The sequence below is a fragment of the Tenrec ecaudatus genome, chromosome X (assembly GCF_050624435.1).
Source record: "Tenrec ecaudatus isolate mTenEca1 chromosome X, mTenEca1.hap1, whole genome shotgun sequence".
In the NCBI taxonomy this organism is placed as follows: domain Eukaryota; kingdom Metazoa; phylum Chordata; class Mammalia; order Afrosoricida; family Tenrecidae; genus Tenrec; species Tenrec ecaudatus.
In genome coordinates, this window is record NC_134548.1 from 82,246,547 (window position 1) to 82,272,302 (window position 25,756).

The window sequence follows — 25,756 nt, forward strand, 5'->3', positions numbered from 1 at the left end:
CCCAATGTGCCCTTGGTAATTTATACATCGTTATTTTGTCATATCTTGCCCCATCTTCACTTTTAATAACCATTCTGTACTTCTTCAAAGACAGACTTTTGTTCATCTAATGGTCCAGGATACATTATTTGAAAATACCATAATCCAAATCAGCAAAGTCTTCTGTAGTCTTCATTATTTATTGTCCGGCTTTTGTATGCATGTTAATGGAAAACTGCACTGCGTTGGTAAGGTGCACTTTGGTCTTCAAAGTTAAATCTTTGCCTTTTAATGTCTTTTGTGTCAGATATGCCCTATGCAATATATTGTTTAATTTCTTGACCACTGATTCCATGATTGTTGATCATTCTATGGAAAATTAAATTATTACTTCAGTATTTTCTGTATGTATCAGTTGTCAGATGGTTTTACTGTGGAGGCTTACCTATTTCTGTGATACAGGGAGGTATGCCATGAATAGGTATTGTCCTCTTTTGTACATAGAAACACCAAAATTGGAATTGATTTGAAAACATTGTAAAACACCTACCTACCAACATGGGTACCTGTCTATGCCAGAAGAAACCAATGGAAAAAATACATGTTTGTGTCCATAGCAAAGAAAGGTAATACAACAGAATGCAGAAATTAGCAAATACTATTAATACAACACAGAATTAAAATATTGCTGAAGGTAATTCTGATGCAGTTGCAGATAATACATCAATATTTAAATTACAGAAACTCAAGCTAAATTAAGAAAAGGACTCACTTTATTGACAATATAAAAGCATTTGACTTCATTTGTGGATCATCAAAAATAATAACATTGTAAATAATGAGTATCTGCATTTCAGAGGAAGCTAGTACCTTACCAAAAGTCAGCTGATCAAACAGAATGAGAGGATTTTAAGTGGTTTTAAAGCAGGCACAACATGTGTCAGGGTTGTTTCCTTGTGCCAGATTATTATTTTAAAAATATTATTTTTAAAATTCCATTTTAAAGATGGCAATATGCATTTCCCATGCAGTTTTTTCTTGTTTTTCCTATTGCTGATTTCTAAATTTGCAGCATTGTGAAACAAGTTATTTTGCAGTATTTCAGGGTATTTTATTGTATGATCTATTTTGGAGAATTATTCATTTACATGTGCAAAGAATGTAAACTGTGTTGGTGTGTTTGGTGTATTCTTTATATGATGATAAGTCAAATTGATTCAATGTGGTTTTAGATTTTATATATCTTGTGGAGTGTCTGTCTAGATGTTTATTATAGAAAATGATATACTAACTCTCCTACCATTAAACTTATTGTAGCGCTTTTTCTTTACTCTTTTCAATTTTGTTAAAGTTTATTTTATGTATTTTAGAACTATTTCATTGGACATGCAGTTATTTGTTATGGATATGTCCTCTGGATTAATTGAAAATTTAATCATTGCATAAGGGCATTATGTAATACCCTTAAGAACTCCTTACGTTCTGAGGGATATAGAATCTGTATTTTTTTTTTATCATGACACAATTTTTGTTTCTTTTTCCATGTTAAATCTTCCATTTCTTGGTGACCTCATCTCACCCCCTCCTTATTCTCACCCCATCCCTGTACTCCGTATAGTAATCAAAGCCTTGTCTACTGGTGTATAAACATATGTTTTTTCTTAAAAATAATTGTGACATTAAATACTCATCTTTGTAAGATTGACAGGATTTGCAAAGCATAACTTCATTTTTATGATTGATGTGTAAAATTTCCATATGAACCAGAAGTTGTTTATCCATTCCACTATAGTTGGGGTATCGCAATGTTTCCATGTTCTTATGCCAATAAACTTAGCTGTCTTTATGTCTGTTCGTATTATATTTTTAAGTAAGTTATATTCCAAGCAGAGAGATTACTGGATCATAATATACTTGCATTTTAATTCTGATTTCCATAAGTCATACAATGTTACTGACCCAGAAGAATTGTAAAAGCATTCTTATCTCTCCATATCCTCCCTAGGATTGATTTTAAGTTTTATGGAATTTTACTGAAAAGAGTTGTTATGAGGTGATATCTCATAGTTGCTTCAATTTGTATTTCTTATTCTGAATGATGCCAAACATGTCTTCATATTGTCATTGCTAAGTTGCCTACTCATGTATCCCTAATTTTTTTATTGGATTTTTTTGTTTTTTATTTGGTAAGACATTGTCATTTAGGAGGTTACCACATTATGATGTATTATTACTGCATTAATTTGCAAATGGGTGGGTTCTCTGTACACTATTTTGATAAAGGCATGCGCATAAATGTCATATAAGGTCACACTTCTTTTTCTTCTATAGTGTGGGTATTTTTCATCATTTTCATTAAAGTATTTATGGCTTTCCCTATTTTTTCATTGACGGTCTTAAGAAGCATGATTGCCTCCATCTTTAGCTTGTTTTGTACATGGTGTGAGCTATGGGTCATTTTTCTTTTTCTTTTTAAAATTTTATTTATTTTTTTATTAAAAAACATTTTATTAGGGGCTCATACAACTCTTATCACAATCCATACATATACATACATCAATTGTATAAAACACATCTGTACATTCTTTGCCCTAATCATTTTCTTTTTCTTATCTTTTTAAAAAAATTTTAACAATTTATTAGGGGCTCATACAATTCTTATCATAGTTCATACATATACATACATGAATTGTATAAAGCGCATCTGTACAGTCCCTGCCCTAATCATTCTCAAAGCATTTGCTCTCCACTTAAGCCCCTTGCATCAGGTCCATTTTTTTTTCCCTCCCTCCCCTGGGTCATTTTTCTTTTTAAAAAAATCATTTCATTGGGGGCTTGTACAACTTTTTTTATAGTTGTATTAGGAGCTCATACAACTCATCACAATGCATACATACATATTATTTAAAGCACATTTATACATTCATTGCCATCATTATTCTCAAAACATTTGCTCCCCATCTAAGCCCCTGGCATCAGCTCATTTTTTTTCACTCCATCCCTGCTCCCCAGTCCCTCATGAACCTTTGGTAATTTATAAATTATTTTGTCATATCTTTCCCTGTCCTGTTGTCTGTCCCCCAGTGAACAGGTCACATGTAGATCCGGTAATCGGTTCCCACTTTTCAATCTACCCTCCCAGTATAGCCACTCACACCAGTGGTCCTGAAGGGATCATCCACCCAAGATTCCCTGTGTTTCCAGTTCCTATCTGTACCAGTGTCCTACAGCGCTTATCACAATCAATCCATCAACCCATCCATTGTGTCAAGCACATTTGTACATTTGTGGCCCTCATCATTTGTCCCGTCCCGCCGTGGGTCCTGGAGGAGAGAGTGGGAATTGGGGGGTACAAGAGGCACGGAGAATGAGGACAAGACAATATCCTGATCAAGTCCTGTTTTAATGAACAAAGAGTCACAGCTTATAAGGGCCAGCCAAGGGGGCAGCATCAGCTGCACATGCAGATTAGGCTACCTTGGCAACAGGCCAATCAGGGAGTTCAGGGGAGCGTGCCCTGCCCATGAGTCAGTAAGGGCTTACATTCTTCAATTAGGTACTCAGAGGAGTAGCATGTACACGCAAATCAAGCATAGGGGAAGACGATCTTTTGCCCAATCAAGGGGATGCAGGACAGGGGTGTTTATCTAAAGGGCATTACCCCTTATTTGCTCTAGCTTTACAGCTGCAGTGCTCTGTCATGTAGGCTGGGGTAGAAGAATGCCCAGAGTTCAGGCTAATAAATTCCAAGTAATGGCCGGGCCTCATGGCTCCAGGCAAGTCCTAATAAATTCCAAGCAATGGCCGGGCCTCATGGCTCCGGACAATCATTTTCAAAATATTTTCTTTCTATTTGAGCCCTTGGTATCAGCTTCTCATTTTCCTCCCTCCCCCACCCTCCCTGCCTCATGAACCCTTGATAATTTATGTCTTCAACTGACCGATGTCACCCTTCACCCACTTTTCTATTGTCCAGCCCCTGCCAGTGGGTTATAAGTCTATCATTGTGAATGGTTACCCCTTTCTTCCCCCACTTTCCTCTTCCCTCCTGGTATTGCTAGTCTCAATGTTGGTCCTATGGGATTTATCTGTGCTGGAGTCCCTGTGTTTTCAGCTCTTAAGTGTGCCCTTGTACATGCTCTCATCTAGCCACATTAGGAAGGCAAAACTGGGGTCATGACATTGGGTTCAGTGAAGCATTAAAGAATTGGAGGAAAGTTACATGTTTCATCGGTGATATAGGGCACCTGACTGGCTCATCACCTCCTAGTGACCCTTCTGTAAAGGGATGTCCAGTTGCCTACATGGGCTATGGGTATCCATTCCGCACTATCCCTCATTAACAATGATATATTTTTGTTTTGGGTCTTTGATGCCTGATACTAGTGACACCTCATGATCAGTCTGGTGTGCTTCCTCCATGTGGGTTTTATGGCTTCTCAGCTAGATGACCACTTGTTTATCTTCAAGATGTTAAGACCCCAGACGCTATAGTTTTTGATAGCCTGGCACCATCAGCTTTCTTCATCACATTGGCTTATGCACCCACTTGGTTTCCAGTGATCTTGTGATCATTATGGAATGCCACGTTAATAAAACAAAGTGTTCTTGCATTGAGGGAGTACTTGAGTAGAGGCCCAAGGTCCACCTGCTACCTTAATATTAAACCTATAAAATATGCACATATATTTATATACCAATCGTCATATATAAATATAGTTACATATATACATGCCTGTATTTAAACCTGTATAAATGCCCTTTGCCTCCTAGTTCTTTCCTATTTCCTTTTACTTTCCTCTTATCCCAGTATCATATCCAGCCTTCATTTGGGTTTCAGTAATTCCGCTAAGTTACACAGACCTTGATTAAGCCCTATCAAGCCTCCCACACCCTTCTTGTCCTCAATTTTAGATCACTTATTGCTCTCTTGTCCCTGGGTTCAACACCCACTTCCTTTCCCTAGCCCTATCAAGCCTCCCACACCCTTCTTGTCTTCAATTTTAGATCACTTATTGCTCCCTTGTCCCTGGGTTCAACACCCACTTCCTTTCCCTCGCTTCTCCCTCTCCCATGTCCCCCTAAAATTGTCCGCTGTTTTCTCTCCTGCCTATCTTATCTAGATAAACAAGCAGAGATAATAATATGCACAAAAATAAGATAGAGCAAAGTAAAGCAACAAAAGAAAAGGAAACAACAACAAAAAACAAGTACCAATAAAGAAAAGCCTATAAATAGTTCAAGGTCTGTTTGTTGACATTTACATGTGTTTTTGCAGCTGGTTCTGATGGGGTGCCACACCCTGTCCCCACAGTCTATTTTTGGTACTCCCCAGGGACTTACTCCCCTTGCTGCTTTGTTGCACATCCTTAGTGTTTTGCCTTGGTGTGATGTGTTCAGATGGGGCACTATTTCTGCACTTTCTACTGTGTTGTCCCCCGTAGCACTATGAGTCAGCTAGGGATATCATGGTGGGGATGGCCCAATGGTCCTCTCTGTGTATTGGCTACTCTGAGAAGGAATATCCTCCTCAGGGCTTGGTGGACCAGTGTGTGCTCCACATTCTTTTTTCTCTTCATTTGCCCCTGTGTGTTCTGATCAGACGTGTCCCTTTACCTGAGCTGTAGCTTCACTGCTGTCCTCTGAACATTGCTTGGGGAGGGACTGTGTGTTCATGTAGCTGGGACTGGGGCTGCTCCTACAAACCTTTATTGGTTCCCTGCTTCATTCTTTTGTGGGTGAAGGTACCTGTTTTTTTCTAACATTTATTGAGGTGAAATGCGTTTTATTTATCAAAAACTGGGTGTTTGTAGGTGCTTGCTTGTTTTCGTGGGTTTTTTAATCAGATCCATTGGTCTTCATATCTGTGGTGGCATCAATACCACACTGTTTTGATTATTATGGCTACATAGAAGTTTTAAGGTCTGGAAGTGAAAGACCTCCTACTTTGCTTTTACTTAATATTGTTTTATTGATCCTAGGTTTATTTCCTTCCAACATAAATTAGCAATTAGGTTTTCTTTGTATGAATCATTGGTATGATTCATTCCTAAATAATTTATCTTTTTGAAGTTATTATAAATAATATCGCTCTCTTAGCCTGTAATGTTGCCTGATTTTGTTGAACAATTAGTTCAATTGTTTAATAGAAACTTTTGTTTTTTCTATGTATAGGATCATGTCATTTTCAAATATACTTTTATTACTTCTGTGCCTGTGGTTACCATTCATTTCTATTTGATGTCTTATTAACTCCAACTAATACTCCTGAAATGGGATGAAAAAAAAGTGGTGATAAAGGGTATTCTTGCCTAGTCCCCCTTGTCATATCTTGCCCTATCTGGAGTCTCCCTCCCCTCCCCCCCGCCTTCTATGCTGTCTGTCTCCCAGGGAGGAGGTCACGTGTGGATCCTTATAATCAGTTACCCCTTTCCAACCCACTCACCCTCTACTCTCCCAGTATCTCCTCTCACATCCCTGGTCCTGAAAGTGTCATCCACTCCAGCTCCCATATGCACCAATGTACAACCTCTGCCCTATCCAGTCCTGCATGGTAGTTGGGGGGAAGAAGCATCCAGGATCTGGGGGAAAGCTGTGTTCTTTATCGGCACATCGCACCCTGACTGACCCATCTCCTCTCCTAGACCCCTCTGTGAGGGGATCTCCAGTGCCGACAAATGGGTTTTGGGTCTCCACTCTGTGCTTCCCCCTTCATTCACTATGGTATATATATATATTGCATGATGCCTTATACCTGGTCCCTTCGAGACCACGTGATCACATAGGCTGGTGTGCTTCTTCCATGTGGGCTTTGTTGCTTCTGAGCTAGATGGCCACTTGTTTATCTTCAAGCCTTTAAGACCCTAGGCACTATCTCTTTTGATTACCAGGCACCATCAGCTTTCTTCACCACCTTTACTTGTTCACCCGCTTTGGCTTCAGCAAGCCTAGTTCCCCTTCAAAGAGGAAATGATTTCAGTTCCTCTTCATTCAGTGAGATGCAAGCTATTGGTTTTGCATATATGACTTGTATTAAGCTGACAAAATTTCCCTGTGTACCTATTAAGGGTGTTTTTTTTATTAGGAATGGATGTTTTAGGCAAATTTTTATCTAATATAATTTCACCATAGATTGATCATATGGTTCTTTATGTTACATGAATGACAGTGATAGTTTTTTTTCTTTAGAAAAATCATTTTATGAAGGTAAACAGGGGCCATCCAGCTCAGAAGCAACAAAACCCACATGGAAGAAGCACACCAACCTGTGTGATCACGAGGTGGTCAAGGAATCAGTTACCAGGCATCAAAGAAGAAAAAAATCATATTATTGTATGCTCACCTCCCTGATACGATCACTGAAGACAACTGGGTGCATAAACAAATGTGGCGAAAACTGATGGTGCCTGGCTATCAAAAGATATAGCATCTGGGGTCTTAAAGGCTTTGCCAGGGGAAGCCAGCCCCTAACACATCATTATGGGTCTGATAGGCGTAATTGTACAGCTATAGTAAGTAAAGATTATGGTAAAGTTATAGAGAGCGTGAGAGATAGAAGAATGTTCCCTATATGTATCCACTTGAGGGTTGTCCTCTTGGGCCAAAGTAGCAGTGGGAGTGAATTGAGTGTGGAAAATAATAAGGTGTATGGTCTTGTCAGGATCAACAAGATAGATCTCCCTCTGGCTGAGCCTCTTCTCCACAAACTGCAACCCCAGGTGAGCCTCAGGGTGAGCTCTCTGGGACTATTCAGCTGAGAATGTCCTTTTAATATGTTAAATACGTGTTTAAATTCCTCTTTGGGGATTCCTGGGTAAGGCCTTACCCAGTTTATTTCTTCTAAAAGTTTTTGGAAATCATTTAATGTTCTAAGATGGTCTTTTCTAATCTCAAGTCTTTGTGTCTTGACAGTGGTCAGATCTACCACTGTCCCTAGATTGGTGTGGGGACTGGTAATTTGAATCTTTACAGGAGCCATTAGTAATCCCGCCTGAGAGACTGCTTCACTGGCACGCCTACAAGTCTACTGCAACATGTGGCTATTAGGTGCAGCTATTAAAATATCATCCATAGTGTATTATATACTCCTCAGAGAATAGTCTTCTGACCAGCTCTAACGCCTTCCCTATGAAGAATTGACACATAGTAGCACTCTTTACCAGGCCTTGAGCTAGAGTTTTAAGGTGGTATCTCTTATTCAGAGCTTTATGGTTCAATTCAGATACAGTGAAAGCAAATCTTTCATAAACAGCAGGATCTAACTGAATAGTATAAAAACAATCTTTCAGGTCTATCACAACCATATTCCAGTTTTTTTGGAATCATGCTAGGTGAAGGAAGGCCTGGCTGCAGAGTCCTAATAGGCTGTATAATAGAATGAATAGCTCTCAAGTCTATGAGCATAGTCCATCTGCCTGATTTCTTTCTAATTACTAAAATGGGAATTCCAGGGGCTAAGAGTCTCTGCAATAGGACCCTCTTTCAGGTGTTCTTGTACAAGATCATGCAGAGCCTGCAATTTTTCGTTATTAAGGGACCACTGCTCTACCCATATTGGGTCATCAGATTTCCAAGTCAGCTTGATGGGTGCAGGCTTCACGACAGTGGCCCTGACTAAAAATTTGTATACCCTAGGCCATGGTGGTCATTTTGGAGAGTCAACTCTATGGGCCACGGATCTCCCTGCTCATCCTTCCCAAGTCCATTACCATTGTAGCCCATATTCCTCATGATCTTCTGTGCTACTGAACCTTTTGGAGGGGTATATAATCTAGCCCCCCACTGCTGTAATAGATCTCTTCCCCACAGATTAATGGGGGTGAGAGTTACCACAGGTTTCATGATTCCAGATTGTCCTTCAGGGCCTGTGCACCACAAGATTTTCCTGCTCTTCCATATCTTCTGATCTACCTCTCCTATTCTCCTATGGCAATGTCTGGGGAGCCCAGCCACCAGGCTTTTGGCCACTGTGATAGCTCATTACAGAGACATCAGCCCCTCAGTCCAAGAGTCCTGAGAATTTCTTTCCCTCAATAATTAGCTCTATAAATAGATGCTCCTGCTTATCTAGAACAGCACTCCAAGAGTCCTGAGAATTTCTTTCCCTCAATAATTAGCTCTATAAATAGATGCTCCTGCTTATCTAGAACAGCACTCCAAAATATCTCCTGACTCCTGGAGCTGCCTGCCTCTCCCTCAGTAACATTATTTTTATTTCTGCTAGCATTAAGGGTGTAGCAATAGTTGCCCTAAACTGTCTCCCTTCCTTATGGCCCAGGACATGCTGAATCTAACCATCACCTTAATTTCTCCATCATAATAGCTTGTATACTGAGCGCATTTAAATCAGATTTCCCTAACAAAAGCCCAACTATGCCCTTGGGTAAAGGGCCTCAAATTCCGTTTTTAACTGCAGTAGGCTCACTACTTGGTAAAAGCTGGTTGTTTTCCTGACTTGTTAACTTTAGTGAAGAGTTCTTCTTACTAGAGGAGGAGAGCCAAATGTCTGATTTGCCCTGGAAGGAGTGGACATCAGACTGAGGACCAGTAGCATTTCCAATGGAACCCTGCATCCGAGGGTTATCTCCTGTGTTCCGTTCAGAGGGGCTCTGAGCATGCCCCACTACACGTTTTTTGACTAGGCATTAATGTCCCTCTGCCCCACATGTAAAGCATCTCGCTTTAGGTCTGGTGTAACTTGCCAAAGCAGCAGCCATGAGGTTGGCCCTGTGCTCATCTGTTCCTACATCCCTGCACAGCCTGATATAACAGTGTGCTCTATTCCATTTTGCGTGCTCGTGCAAGGGTGGCCTCGTTCCATAGCATTTGATATTGTGAAGTTTCTGAAGAGGAAAGTACACTTTCGTCAAAGCTTTTCAGTCTGCCAGGATCCAATATTGACTATCTGCCATGGACTTGACCATACCAATTACAGATGGTGAATCTGGACCACTAGATACTGCTTGCTTGAGATCTTTCAGTAGCTTAAAGGGAAAGGCAGTATATCGCCTTTCTTGACTCCCTTCAGGGTGTTGCTCATCAGGTTCCCTGTCTATAATTCTAACAGGATAAGCCATTCTGAATTCTAAATCTGCTTCTTGAGCTACACTCGTATCCACTGCTAGAGCAAAGGTGACTTCCTACTCCGACTCTTTGCTTCTCACTTCCAGAGCATCACCTTCTATGTTAAATCTTCCATTAGCATTTCTTTGGATCTTATCTCTTCTCTCTAGCACTGGCTTGCTTGATGGTATTGTGATTTCCTGTATTATACTCTGGAAAGTAGATGCTTCTACTCTGCTATCTCCTAATTCAAACTTCATTTTCTCAGCTACACCTAAAATATTCTCATTTGCCTGAAATTCCTTCTGCCTGCTTCTCACCTGACTCAAGTCTGCTTAGCTTAGAGGTTTCTCACTACTCTGTTGGTCTTGCTCCTTTGCTCTCTCACCCTACAGTGGCTCCAACACTGCTTTAATCTGTACCCACAGCTCCCAGGTCTCCATTGGTATGCTGTGTCCTTCCCTGTGACTTTTTCTACATTAATGGCTACCTTATCCCAGATCTCCACATCAAAGGTTCCGGACTCCGGAAAAGAAGGATTAAATTTCTTTACCACTTGAAGAAACTCATTTTCTTATTCATTACCACTACATTTTTTTTTCTTCAAGAGGTGACAAAAAGTGATACTGTACTCTGTATACTTGTTTTTTGCCTGACGCATCTCACTCAAAGTAAAAAAATTCACTTAAAAAAAAACTCAAAGAAATTTTCCCGATTCATCCTCACTGTCTGATGAGGTCCGTCAGTTGTTACACGGGATATAACTAAAAAGAGTTCTTTCCTATGAGGCCACACATAATAGGCACCATATGCCAGGGGAAGCCAGCCCCTAACACATCAATACGGGTCCGGTAGGTGCAATTGTACAGCAATAATAAGTAAAGATTATAGTAAAGCATTAGAGAGCATGAGATAGAAGAGAGATATTAAAATAAATGGAGTCAGTCACATTTCATGGTAGCATGAATTATTTTCTCCTTTTAAAAAATATGGGCATTCCATTTGTAGGACACTGGACATCCCCTTACAGAAGGGTCTCGAAGACAAGTTGAGCCAGTCAGGGTGCGATGTAGCAACGATGAAACATACAACTTTCCTCTAGTTGTACTGTTTTTGTTGTGTGTCAAAGGTTTGGGTATGTTGTATTCTCATTTGTTTAACTGATTTTTAAAATTTCATCACTTATTTTTTGAGTTACTGAATACATTTTAAGTGGGGTGTTGTTCAATTTCCATATGAGTTTTCCTTTTGATCTTACTATTATTGATTTTAATTTTATTGCATTTGGTTTAAGTAAAGTTTATAATATCTCAATATTTTAAAATTTATTAAAGCAGGTGCAAAAGCAAAGGAGGTAAAGAAAGCTGATGTTTCCATCTATTAAAATATGTAACATCTATGGTTTTAAAGACTTGAAGATAAACAAGAGGCCATCTAGCTCAGAAGCAACAAAGTCCACAATGGAAGAAGCAAACCAGCCTGTGTGATAACGAGGTGTCAAAGGTATGAGTTATCAGGCATCAAAGAACAAAAAATTTTATCATTGTGTGCTCAACTTACCGATTTGATCGCTGAAGACAAATGGGTCTTAAAGGCTTGAAGATAAACAAGTGGCCATCTAATTGAGAAGCAACAAAACCCACATGGAAGAGGCACACCATTCTGCCTGATCATGTGGTGTCAATGGAATCAGGTATCAGGAATCAAATAACAAAAAAATCATATCATTGTGAATGAGGGGGAGTGGAGAGTGGGCACCCAAAGCCATCTCTAGACAACTGGACATCCCCTTAGAGAGGGTTGCAGGGAGGAGATGAGCCAGGGTACAGTATAGCAATGATGAAATGTACAACATTTCTCTAATTCCTACCACCGTGAACCTATCATGATCCTAATACCTTACAGATCCAGCTAGACCAGAGGATGTACACTGCTGGTACAGATAAGAACTGGAAGCACAGAGAATCCAGAACAGATGATCCCTGCTGGACCAGTGGTGAGAATGGCAATACCAGGAGCAGGGAGGGAAGGTGGGATAGAAAGGGGGAACTGATTACAAGGATCTACATATAAATTCCTCCCTGGCGGATGGACAGCAGAAAAGTTGTCCAGAGCCATGAGGCCCGGCCATTGCTTGGAATTTATTAGGATTACCTGGAGCCGTGAGGCCCGGCCATTACTTGGAATTTATTAGCCTGAGCTCTGGGCATTCTTCTACCCCAGCCTACATGACAGAGGACTGCAGATGTAAAGCTTGAGCAAACAAGGGGTGATGCTCTTTAGATAAGCGCCCCTGTCCTGCATCCCCTTGATTAGGCAGAAGATCATCCTCTCCTATGCTTGATTTAGGTGTACATGCCACTCCTCTGCGTACCTAATTGAAGACTGTAAGCCCTTACTGACTCATGGGCAGGGCACGCTCCCCTGAACTCCCTGATTGGCCTGTTGCCAAGGTAGCCTAACTGCATGTGCGGTTGAGGCTCCCCCCCTTGGCTGGCCCTTATAAGCTGTGACTCTTTGTTCATTAAAACAAGACTTGATCAGGATATTTTCTTGTCCTCATTCTCCATGCCTCTTGTACCGCCCCAATTCCCACTCTCTCCTCCAGGACCCATGGTGAATGTCCTGCGGGACGGGACAACTGGCGCCCATCGTGTGAGCTGGATACGAGGGATAAAGTGAGGGATGAAGGCGCAGGAATAAGCCGGCGAGTTAAAGTGGAAGAAAATTCCTTCGGCCGCCACGGGAACCTGCTGCGGCGAGACTGAAGGTGAGAGCGCCTAAAGATGGGTCAAGAATTAAGCAGGCATCAGATTTATGTGAAACAATTGAAAGAGGCCTTAAAGGCACGGGGAGTAAGGGTTAAAAGTTGTGATTAAAAACAGAATCCCATAACAGACACCACTGAGAAGCACGGCCGTGAATATAAAAAAAAAAAAAGAGTAAGTGGTGAAAAGTTGGAAGTAATAAATTATGGGACAGATTTCTAATAAATGTATGTATGTAAATATGTTTCAAAATATGTTATAAGCTAAAGGAACAAAATAAGTTACTAAAGATTACAGAAGTTTTCAGATTTTGTAGCTAGAAAAGTTCCCCCTCCGCCACTGAAGCCGCTGCAAAGTGAACCTCAGGGCTTTGCAAGAGGGCAAAAGCAGATAGAGGGCAGATCAATACATCATCATGATAAGGATATAGGACTTAGAAACCTGGTGCCTGGAGACTCAGACGTCCTGCTGGGGTGAAACAATTGGCAAAAGTTGTAGCTTAGCAACAAAAGGAGGAGTAGATTTAGGAATTCTAGGATTTTATTCCATTGAAAACTGTAAAAGATTTAAAATCTGCTTGTTCTCAATAGGGTTCTGTGGCTCATTTTACTATGGAGTTAGTAGAAGCCGCGATAGGAGATAATGTGTTTGGGGCAGAAGACTGGTAATAGCTGGCTCAAACGTGTTTGTCAGGAAAAGATTACTTGTGAAATTCAGAGTTTCTTGAGAGTTTTCAAAATACAGCAGATTTAATCTATTTGTGTGAACAAAGTTTGTGTGATCAATGTGTGTGTGCGCACACGTGTGTGTTTCTGTGTGTGTAAGTATTACATACTATTTCACTTTGTATGTGCAAAAAGGTTTTTTCTGAATGTTTATTTTAAGGATAAAATCGCTTGTGTTTATTACTGCTTAAAGTTGAGTCTTTGAGTATTTAAAAAATAATTATACCAATGAAACCACTCTCAAGGAAAATATTGCCATCATTTGTAGACTATGTAACTTTCAAGTATGTGCTAATTTTTTGTCCATTTGTCTAATTAAAATCAGGACTTGTATTAAAAAATTAAACAATTGGGTTTTTTAAAAAAATGAAAATACAGCCTGCTAGATAGTGCTGAGACCTTTAAGAAACAAGGGCAACTTGTCTGATTAGATCAAACTATGCTGGGACATTAAACCTTCCTTTACTCAGGGCTTGCTATAGCAGTTGCTTTGCAAGGAAAACAGTAAAAGAGGGTCAATGATACTGTGGAATTTATGGAAGCCCTGCAGCCTGGTCTCCCTTCCCCCTCTGCTATTTCAGCCAATACATATAAAATCATTTTAGATTTAAAAGATTGTTTTTATACCATTCCCTTGGATTCAAAAGATTATAAAAGATTTGCTTTTAGTGTTCCTAATGTTAATTTTAAAGACCCTATGAAGCGTCATCAGTGAAAAGACTTACATCAGGGAATGTCTAATAGCGTCACACCATGACAAAAGTTTGTAACTGCACCTATAAAGTCAGTAAGAACGTCTGAAACATCAGTGTATAACATTCACTACATGGATGATATTTTAATGGCTCATAGGGACCAAAAGGTGGTTCTCTTTATTTTTGACTTATTATGAGAAGCATTCAAAAGGCATGGGTTAGTTATAGCAAAAGAAAAAGTACAAATTATTGAACTTTACAAGTATTTAGGACATATTTTACTGAAAGGTTTTGTTAAACCCCAGAAGATAGAAATAAGAAAACATCATTTACAAACTTTAAATGATTTTCAAAAATTATTAGCAGATATTATTGGCTTAGACCATATTTAAACAAAAATACTGGAGAGCTTAAGCCTTTATTTGATATTTGAAAAGGAAATCCTAATCCAAATTCGACTCGGGAAATTTCCCCTTTAGCAGAATAAACCTTAAATTTAGTAAATTTACGTATTCAAGAACAACAAATTGTGTATATTAATTATAGTAAACCTTGGTACTTTTACATCTGGTGTGTTATGGCAGAAAAGATCATTATTGTGGGTATATTTAGCTTCTTCAAGAAAAAAGAGTTCTGAAACCTTATTTTGAAGAAATAGCTGTATTAGTGATGAAAGGTAGGTCCCAGTCTGTTAAATATTTTGGGAAAGACCCTAATTCTATAGTCATACCTTATGACAGACTCCAAACTTCTTGGTTATGGGAAAGTTGTGATTCATGGGAATTAGCATTTGCTGGTTTTTGCGGATTGGTGAACAATATTTATCCTGCAGATAAATTGTTACTATTTGCTAAAAAACATTCATTTATCTTACAATATTTACTGATGGCTCCTCTAATGGAACTGCAGCTACACACTATGGTAAAAAGAAATCTCCAGCTCAATCCGCACAGTTAGTTGAGCTACATGCAATCATAGCAGTTTTTCAATTATGTCTTTGGCAGATGGATATTACTCACATTCCTTCATTTGGTAAATTGAGTTATTTGCATGTTACAGTGGACACTTACTCTGGATTTATTGTGGCCACTCCTATGACTGGTGAAAAAACATCTTTAGTTATTCAACACATGTTAGTTGTTTTGCTGTATTTGGTATACATAAATGCTTAAAGAGAAATAATGAATCTACTTATATTAGTAAATCATTTACTTAATTTTGTGTCACTTTTCGAATTAAACACATAACTGGAATGTCTTATAATCCTCAAGGCCAAGGTATTGTGGAATGTGCCAATGAAACTATTAAGAAACATTTAGACAAAATGAAAAAGGGGAGATATACCCTTCTACTCCTCCCAATTTAATCAATCATACTTTATTGTAACATTTTGGAATTTGAATGTACTGGGTCAGTCTGCTGTTGACTGCCTTTGAAAAAGGATTGCCAAATATAAAGACAAAGCATATGTAAAATTGAAAGATCCACTTAATGGCAAAAGACAGCTCCCCTCCTAATTTGGGGGCGAGGGCATGTTTGTGTTTTTCCCACAGGATGCTGATGGAGCAAGGTGACTGCCAGAGAAGTTGGTGCAGTTTGCAAACTATGCAGATGGTAATTTGCCTGAAAGTGTGTCCTGTCCCGCAGGACGTTCACCGTGGGTGCTGGAGGAGAGAGTGGGAATTGGGGGGGGGGGGGGGTACAAGAGGCATGGAGAATGAGGACAAGACAATATCCTGATCAAGTCCTGTTTTAATGAACAAAGAGCCACAGCTTATAAGGGCCAGCCAAGGGGGCAGCCTCAGCTGCACTTGCAGATTAGGCTACCTTGGCAACAGGCCAATCAGGGAGTTCAGGGGAGCATGCCCTGCCCATGAGTCAGTAAGGGCTTACAGTCTTCAATTAGGTACACAGAGGAGTGGCATGTACATGCAAATCAAGCATAGGGGAAGAGGATCTTTTGCTCAATCAAGGGGATGCAGGACATGGTGCTTATCTAAAGAGCATTACCCCTTGTTTGCTCAAGCTTTACAGCTGCAGTGCTCTGTCACGTAGGCTGGGGTAGAAGAATGCCCAGAGCTCAGGCTAATAAATTCCAAGTAATGGCCGGGCCTCACGGCTACAGGCAAGTTCTAATAAATTCCAAGCAATGGCCGAGCTTCATGGCTCCGACAGGTCTCCCTTTTATATATTTTTCAAAGCCAAGAGAAATCCCTTCGGGAACTGCGTCTGTCTTAGGTTGTCAGGCATCAAGAATCATCCTTAACCGTCATTGATCAATGGAATGCCTTCATAAAATAAGAGCCAACCAATGTCTGTCTTAGGTTGCTATGTCTTGTGCCGATTTTACCCGTCAATGACTGCCAGTTCTTCAGGCTTTGCGGAGGGTGATAACTCCGCGAACTTGGTTCAACTCATGCCTGTTCAGATGAACTTATGCAGTACTTCATGCTCGCATGGTTTGAGGACATTGCAGATAACAAGGCAATAAATTTCAAAATTTAAAAAATAATGATAACGTTATACTTATTATATTCATGCAGAAACAACACAGTGTTAATTATCTCATTGATAAGCAAGCACATTTGATACACATCCAACTCTATCTTTTGCCAAGTTAGACATCCTTGAGAAAATTAAAACACCTGTTTTTCCAGACCTTGCATACTTTCTTGCTCTTGATAGAGTCACAGAAGAAATCAGCAAACACTGACACAAGTCATGACAATTTTCAGCTGTTTTAAGGTTGTCTTAATGGCCTTTAACATCTTTCTTTCCCCTTTTTGAATTTACTGAAGACGTTTTCACTCAAAACGTCAGCAGATGACTGTGTCTGGCTTAGGATGTCGAGTCCTGAAATCTCCCTTACCTGCCATCAGTCATAGTACTCCAGGCGACTATGACCTGTCTTAGGTTGAGAGACTCAGATTCGACTTTACCCGTCATTGACTAACCAGCCGCTGCCTTACTTCCCTGTTTGGGGAGGGGGTGAAGTGCACAGGTGCACTTCATGAAGTTTTGTTCCTATGGCCAATAATTTAACCATAACTTTGCACAGTATCATCGGAAGTATGCATAAGATCAACAATACATACACTTGCTGTGACCATGTTATAAAGAGCATTAATTTTTTGTTCTAACGTTCTGTCTTTTTGAGTACCCAACACATTAGTCGCATTTTTGGATAAAGTACAATTGCTTTAGTAATTGCAGTAGCGACCAAACAATATAGCTAAAATACTTGCTATAAGCAAACCTACAAAACTCTTAGTTTTCTCAATCTCTTCAAATACCTGTAACCATCTTTTTGACTACCAAGGCCCAGTAATATTCACTGGTAACATAATAAAAGATTGACACAAAATATCAATGACAATACCTTCAGAGGTCTAGGTAATACAATTAGACAAATTACAATTAGTATAAGACATGTTAAATTTATAATCATCATGATCTATATTAATATTCCCTGCCAAAAGTACATAAGACGATGTTACACAGGCAGTAATGTTTCCTTGCAGTCTGTAAGAAAGGCCCATAAATTTCACATCTCCAAAGTAGTCTCTATTTTCCATTCGGCAATTTATATATTTTTTTGTATTGTCCCCGTTGCTGGACCAATCGATGATATATTTTTCTTTTGTGATGTTATACTGGATGGGCTTGTCCATGAAACATGATCTCCACAATATGGTTTTATTATTCTTTCACGTCTCTAGTCCACAAAAAGAGAAAGGACTGCGCAGTAGATGATAATACATTTCCTTCACCTTATACAGGGAAAACGTGAGCCATTAACTCACACTGTGATTTCCAGACTCCCCAGACAGCAGGATGTAAGAGTCGTGGATCAGGAACTTAAGCCTAGTACTGCTCACTGTGCAATGTCCTCAGAAGCACTTGCAGGCAAATTACCATCTGCATAGTTTGCAAACTGCACCAAAGGTTCAGGCAGCCACCAGGCTCCATCAGCCTCCTGTGGGAGAAAACACAAACATGCCCTTGCCCCCAAATTAGGAGGGGAGCTGGCTTTTGCCATTAAGTGAATCTTTCCATTTTACATATGCTTTGTCTTTATATTTGGCAATCCTTTTCCAAAGGCAGTCAACAGCAGACTCACAAGAGTACATTCAAATTCCAAAATGTTACAATAATGTATGATTAATTAAATTGCAAGGAGTAGAAGGTTATATCTCCCCCTTTATATTTTATCTAAATGTTGCTCAATAGTCGCATTAGCAGGTTCCACAATACATTGGCCTTGAGGATTATAAGAGATTTCAGTTATGTGTTTAATTCGAAAAGTGACACAAAATTGAGTAAATGATTTACTAATATAAGCAGATCCATTACCTCTCTTTCAGCATTTAGGTACACCAATTATAGCAAAACAATGTAAATAACTAAAGACATTCTTTCACCAGTCATAGTGGCCACAATAAATCCAGAGTAAGTGTCCACTGTAACATGCAAATAACTCAATTTACCAAATGAAGGAATGTGAGTAATATCCATCTGCCAAAGACATAATTGAAAAACTGCTATGATTGCATGTAGCTCAACTAACTGTGCAGATTGAGCTAGAGATTTCTTTTTACCATAGTGTGTAGCTGCAGTTCCATTAGAGGAGCCATCAGTAAATATTGTAAGATAAATGAATGTTTTTTAGCAAATAGTAACAATTTATCTGCAGGATAAATATTGTTTACCGGTCCACAAAACTCAGCAAATGCTAATTCCCATGAATCACAACTTTCCCATAACCAAGGAGTTTGGTCATAAGGTATGAGTATAGAATTAGGGTCTTTCCCAAAATATTTAACAGACTGGGACCTACCTTTCATCACTAATTCAGCTATTTCTTCAAAATAAGGTTTCAGAACTCTTTTTTCATGAGGAAGCTAAATATACCCACAGTAATGATCTTTTCTGCCATAACACACCAGATGTAAAAGTACCAAGGTTTACTATAATTAATATACATAATTTGTTGTTCTTGAATACGTAAATTTACTAAATTTAGGGTTTGTTTTGCTAAAGGGGAAATTTCCCGAGTCGAATTTGGATTAGGATTTCCTTTTAAAATATCAAATAAAGGCTTAAGTTCTCCAGTACTTATTTTTAAATATGGTCTAAGCCAATTAATATCTCCAAATAATTTTTGAAAATCATTAAAGTGTGTAAGTGATCTTTTCTTATTTCTATCTTCTGGGGTTTCACAAAACCTTTTTGTAAAATATGTCCTAAACACTTGTAAGGAAAAAAAATACTTGTAAGGTTCAATAACTTGTACTTTTTCTTTTGCTATAACTAACCCATGCCTTTTGAATGCTTCTCATAATAAGTAAAAACTAAAGAGAACCACCTTTTGGTCCCTATGAGCCATTAAAATATCATCCATGTAGTGAATGTTATATACCGATGTTTCAGAAGTTCTTACTGACTTTATAGGAGCAGTTACAAACTTTTATCATGGTGTGACGCTATTAGACATTCCCTGATGTAAGACTTTCCACTGACAACGCTCCATAGGTTCTTTAAAATTAACATTAGGAACACTAAAAGCAAATCTTTTATAATGTTTTGAATCCAAGGGAATGGTATAAAAACAATCTTTTAAATCTAAAATGATTTTATATGTATTGGCTGAAATAGCAGAGGGGGAAGGGAGACCAGGCTGCAGGGCTTCCATAAATTCCACAGTATCATTGACCCTCTTTTACTGTTTTCCTTGCAAAGCAACTGCTATAGCAAGCCCTGAGTAAAGGAAGGTTTAATGTCCCAGCCTAGTTTGATCTGATCAGACAAGTTGCCCTTGTTTCTTAAAGGTCTCAGCACTACCTAGCAGGCAGTATTTTATTTAAAAAAAAAAACCCAATTGTTTAATTTTTTAATACAAATCCCGATTTTAATTAGACAAATGGACAAAAAAATTAGCACATACTTGAAAGTTACATAGTCTACAAATGATGGCAATATTTTCCTTGAGAGAGTAGTATCATTGGTATAATGATTTTTAAAGACTCAACTTTAAGCAGTAATAAACACAAGCAAGTGATTTTATCCTTAAAATAAACATTCAAAAAAAGAGTATGTAATATTTACTCACACACACACACAAACACACATGCGCGCGCGCACACACACACATTGTTCACACAAACTTTGTTCACACAAATAGCTTATATCTGCTGTATTTTGAAAACTCTCAAGAAACTCTGAATTTCACAACAAGTAATCTTTTCCTGACAAACACGTTTGAGCCAGCTATTACCAGTCTTTTGCCCAAAACACATTTTCTCCTATCGCGGCTTCTACTAACTCCATAGTAAAATGAGCCACAGAACCATATTGAGAAAAAGCAGATTTTAAATCTTTTACAGTTTTGAATGGAATAACATCCTGGAATTCCTAAATCTACTCCCCCGTTTTGTTGCTAAAGACTCATACTCTTGATCCCAGGCTATCCCCTTTGCCAATTGTTTCATTCCAGGAGGACTTCTGAGTCTCCAGGCACCATGTTTCTAAGTCCTAGATCCTTATCATGATAATGTATTGACCCGCCCTCTAACTGATTTTGCCCTCTTGCAAAGCCCTTAGGTTCACTTTGCAGTGGCTTCTGTGGCGGAGGGGGAATTTTCTAGCTACAAAATCTGAAAACTTCTGTAATCTTTAGTAACTTATTTTGTTCCTTTAGCTTATAACATATTTTGAAACATATTTACATACATACATTTATTAGTATTCTGTCCCATAATTTATTACTTCCAACTTTTCACCACTTACTCTCTTATTTTTATTTTTTTTTTTATTCACGGCCGTGCTTCTCAGTGGTGTCTGTTATGGGATTCTGATTTTAATCACAACTTTTAACCCTTACTCCCCGTGCCTTTAAGGCCTCTTTCAATTGTTTCACATAAATCTTATGCCTGCTTAATTCTTGACCCATCTTTAGGCGCTCTCACCTTCAATCTCACCTCAGCAGGTTCCCGTGGCGGCCGAAGGAATTTTCTTCCACTTTAATTCGCCGGCTTATTCCTGCGCCTTCATCCCTCACTTTATCCCTCGTATCCAGTTCACACGATGGGCGCCAGTATGTCCCGTCCCGCGGGACGTTCACCATGGGTCCTGGAGGAGAGAGTGGGAATTGGGGGGGTACAAGAGGCACGGAGAATGAGGACAAGAAAATATCCTGATCAAGTCCTGTTTTTTTTTTTTTAATAGGAAAGGCGAGTGGCAGCTACAGATACTTTGCTGACCTGAGCTGTCAAAGTCTCTCCACGTTGCTCTCGCATGCAGTTGGAGATCAGATGGCCACACTAGCCACAGACCTTGGGAACATGCGCTCAAGTCCTGTTTTAATGAACAAAGAGTCACAGCTTATAAGGGCCAGCCAAGGGGGCAGCATCAGCTGCACATGCAGATTAGGCTACCTTGGCAACAGGCCAATCAGGGAGTTCAGGGGAGCATGCCCTGCCCATGAGTCAGTAAGGACTTACATTTTTCAATTAGGTACGCAGAGGAGTGGCATGTACATGCAAATCAAGCATAGGGGAAGAGGATCTTTTGCCCAATCAAGGGGATGCAGGACACAGGTGCTTATCTAAAGAGCATTACCCCTTGTTTGCTCAAGCTTTACAACTGCAGTGCTCTGTCACATAGGCTGGGGTAGAAGAATGCCCAGAGTTCAGGCTAATAAATTCCAAGTAATGGCCGGGCCTCACGGCTCCAGGCAAGTCCTAATAAAATCCAAGCAATGGCCGAGCCTCATGGCTCTGGACAAAAGTGCTTCTGGGGACATTGCACAGTGAGCAGTACTAGGCTTAAGTTCCTGATCCACCACTCTTACATCCTGCTGTCTGGGGAGTCTAGAAATCACAGTGTGGGTTAATGACTCACGTTTTCCCTGTATATGGTGAAGGAAATGTATTATCATCTACTGCACAGTCTTTTCTCTTTTTGTGGACTAGAGATGTGAAAGAATAATAAAACCATATTGTGGAGATCATGTCTCATGGACAAGCCCATCCAGTATAACATTACAAAAGAGAGATATATCATCGATTGGTCCAGCAACCAGGACAATACTAAAAAATATTGCCGAATGGAAAATAGAGACTACTTTGGAGATGTGAAGCTTATGGGCCTTTCCTACAGACCGCAAGGAAACATTACTGCCTGTGTAACATCGTCTTATGTACTTTTGGCAGGGAATATTATTATAGCTCATGATGATTGTAAGTTTAACATGTCTTATAATAATTGTAATTTATCCAATTGTATTACCTGAACCCCTGAGGGTGTTGTCATTGCTATTTTGTATCAATCTTTTATTATTTAAAAAGATGGTTACAGGTATTTGAAGAGATTGAGAAAACTAAGAGTTTTGTAGGTTTGCTTATAGCAAGTATTTTAGCTGTATTGTTTAGTCGCTACTGCAATTACTAAAGCAATTGTACTTTATCCAAAAATGTGACTACTGTGTTGGGTACTCAAAAAGATAGAACGTTAGAACAAAAAGTTAATGCTCTTTATAACATGGTCACAGCAAGTGTGTGTATTGTTGATCTTATGCATACTTCCGATGATACTGTGCAAAGTTATGGTTAAATTATTGGCCATAGGAACAAAACTTCATGAAGTGCACCTGTGCACTTCACCCCCTCCCCAAACAGGGAAGTAAGGCAGCGGCTGGTTAGTCAATGACGAGTAAAATCGAGTCTGAGTCTCTCAACCTAAGACAGGTCATAGTCGCCTGGAGGACTATGATGATAGGTAAGGGAGCTTTCAGGACTCGATGACCTAAGCCAGACACTGTCATCTACTGACGTTTTGAGTGAAAATGTCTTCAGTAAATTAAAAAGGAGGAAAGAAAGATGTTAAAGGCCATTAAGACAACCTTAAAACAGCTGAAAATTCTCATGACTTTTGTCAGTGTTTGCTGATTTCTTCTGTGACTCTATCAAGAGCAAGAAAGTATGCAAGGTCTGGAAAAACAGGTGTTTTAATTTTCTCAAGGATGTCTAACTTGGCAAAAGATGGAGTTGTTATGTGTATCAAATGTGCTTGCTTATCAATGAGATAATTAACACTGGGTTGTTTCTGCATGAATATAAGGAATATAATGTTGTTATCATTATTTTAAAAATTTTGAAATGTATTGCCTTGTTATCTGCAATGTCCTCAAACCATGCTAGCATGAAGTACTGCAAAAGTTCATCTGAACAGCCATGAGTTGAACCAAGTTCATGGAGTTATCCCCCTCCGCAAAGCCTGAAGGACTGGCAGTCATTGACGGGTAAAATTGGCACAAGACATACCAACCTAAGACAGACATTGGTTTGCTCTTATTTTATGAATGCATTCCATTGATCAATGATGGTTAAGGATGATTCTTGATGCCTGACAACCTAAGACAGACGCAGTTCCCGAAGGGTTTTCTCTTGGCTTTGAAAAATATATAAAAGGGAGACCTGTCGGAGCCATGAAGCTCGGCCATTGCTTGGAATTTATTAGGGCTTGCCGGCCATTACTTGGAATTTATTAGCCTGAGCTCTGGGCATTCTTCTACCCCAGCCTACGTGACAGAGCACTGCAGCTGTAAAGCTTGAGCAAACAAGGGGTAATGCTCTTTAGATAAGCACCTGTGTCCTCCATCCCCTTGATTGGGTAAAAGATCGTCTTCCCCTATGCTTGATTTGCATGTACATGCCACTCCTCTGTGTACCTAATTGAAGACTGTAAGCCCTTACTGACTCATAGGCAGGGCATGCTCCCCTGAACTCCCTGATTGGCCTGTTGCCAAGGTAGCCTAATCTGCAATGTGCGGTTGAGGCTCCCCCCCTTGGCTGGCCCTTATAAGCTGTAACTCTGTTCATTAAAAGAGGACTTGATCAGGGTATTGTCTTGTCCTCATTCTCCGTGCCTCTTGTCCCCCCCAATTCCCACTCTCTCCTCCAGGACCCACGGTGAAAGTCCCGCGGGATGGGACAAAAAGTGGTTGAAGGGAGATGTCGGCCAGTATAAGATATGACAACATAACAATAATTTATAAGTTATGAAGGGTTCATGAGGAATGGAGGGGGAAAATGAGTAGTTGATACCAAGGGCTCAAGTGGAATCAAATATTTTGAGAACGATGATGGCAACAGATGTACAAATGTGCTTGACACAATAGATGTATTTATGGATTGTGATAAGAGTTTTATGAGCCCCCAATAAAATGATTAAAAAGGAAGATTACTTTGTAATAATCATTAATTTCGTTTAAAAAACCCTAAGCTTTCCTAGATCTAAATGTAAACTATAAAATCATAACAAATAACATACAAGACCTAAAATACCGTTATCACAGAATCTAAAACAACTCAAAAGGCTAAAAATGAAATAATATTTCCTCAATATCATAAAGGGCATTCAAGAAAAAAGTACAGCTAACATTTAGTGAGTGCAAATTTACCAAGAGACATACCTCAGAAAATAGACTTGATGATCTACTTCTGAAAATCACAGCATTGAAAACCCTATGGAGCAGGAGTTCCACTCGGCACACACAGGGAAGCCAACCCTTCTTAAATACTTGGAAAAAATTAAGAAAGGAATATTTCTTAACTCATTCTAGGACGGCTATATTACCAAGAGAGTAAAGTCACCTAAAGACACCACAAGAAAATCAGAGTGCTATCCTATATGATTATAGATGTTAAATTAAACAAAATACGAGTGGATTCTACACAATGTGACAACGATTATAAACAATGATCGAGTGTGATTTAGTCCTAGAATGCAAGGATGGTTCATAGAGAACTACACAACCATTTCAATCAATAAAAGGAGGCGGGGAGGGGGGGGGGAGAGTCCAAAACAAAAAGAAATGATTGGAAACAGATTGTGATAGCAGTTGTACAACCCTGCTTGAAATAATTAAACTTTGGAATGATATATGTATTATCTCCCAATTAATAATTTAAAAAAGCAACAAAGGCATTTGACAGAAACCCAAACCACTTCAGTATAAAAATACTCAAGAGGGTAAGAATAAAATAAAATTTCCACAATATCATAAAAAGTATTTATGAAAAAAATACAAAGCTAACATGATACTTAAAAAATATATACTGAGAAAAAACAAAAAACATACAAATATATACTGAGAACTTTCTCCGTTAATTTCATGAACTAAATAAAAATGCTCATTTTCTCTACTGCTATTAAGCATTATACTGTAGGTCCTAACTAGTCCAACCAGGCATTAAATGATACTCATAATACTGCATAAGGAATAAATAAAATTATCCATTTTCTGATGATATGAACCTGTGAATAAAGATACTGAAAGAATTCACAAGATAGATATTATAGATAATAAATGAATTCAAGAATGGTAAAGGAAATAGATCAAAATACAAAATCTAGTTTTTTTCTATATACAATGAGCAATCTGAGAAGGAAATTTAGAAAACAATGCTTTTTATATATTGTAAAATCTCACTTATGTGAAATTAACATAGATACCAAATTTAATTTA

The 25,756-nt window shown here is 39.0% G+C and overlaps 1 long non-coding RNA gene and 1 other non-coding gene across 2 annotated transcripts in view; one reads left to right on the top strand and one right to left on the bottom strand.

The window, feature by feature from the left end:
* The window catches only part of LOC142434549 (uncharacterized), a 106,549-nt gene extending 82,117 nt beyond the window's left edge, over positions 1–24,432 (top strand). Inside the window, exons 3-5 of the long non-coding RNA XR_012781156.1 lie at positions 11,376–11,544; positions 11,947–12,037; positions 22,200–24,432. This is a non-coding gene — a long non-coding RNA (uncharacterized LOC142434549). The remainder of the gene's footprint in view (positions 1–11,375; positions 11,545–11,946; positions 12,038–22,199) is intronic.
* On the bottom strand, positions 21,446–21,575 carry LOC142435385 (small nucleolar RNA SNORA44). Its single transcript, XR_012781448.1, has one exon. It is a non-coding gene; the product is annotated as a small nucleolar RNA SNORA44 (small nucleolar RNA).
* Positions 24,433–25,756: the final 1,324 nt, after the last annotated feature.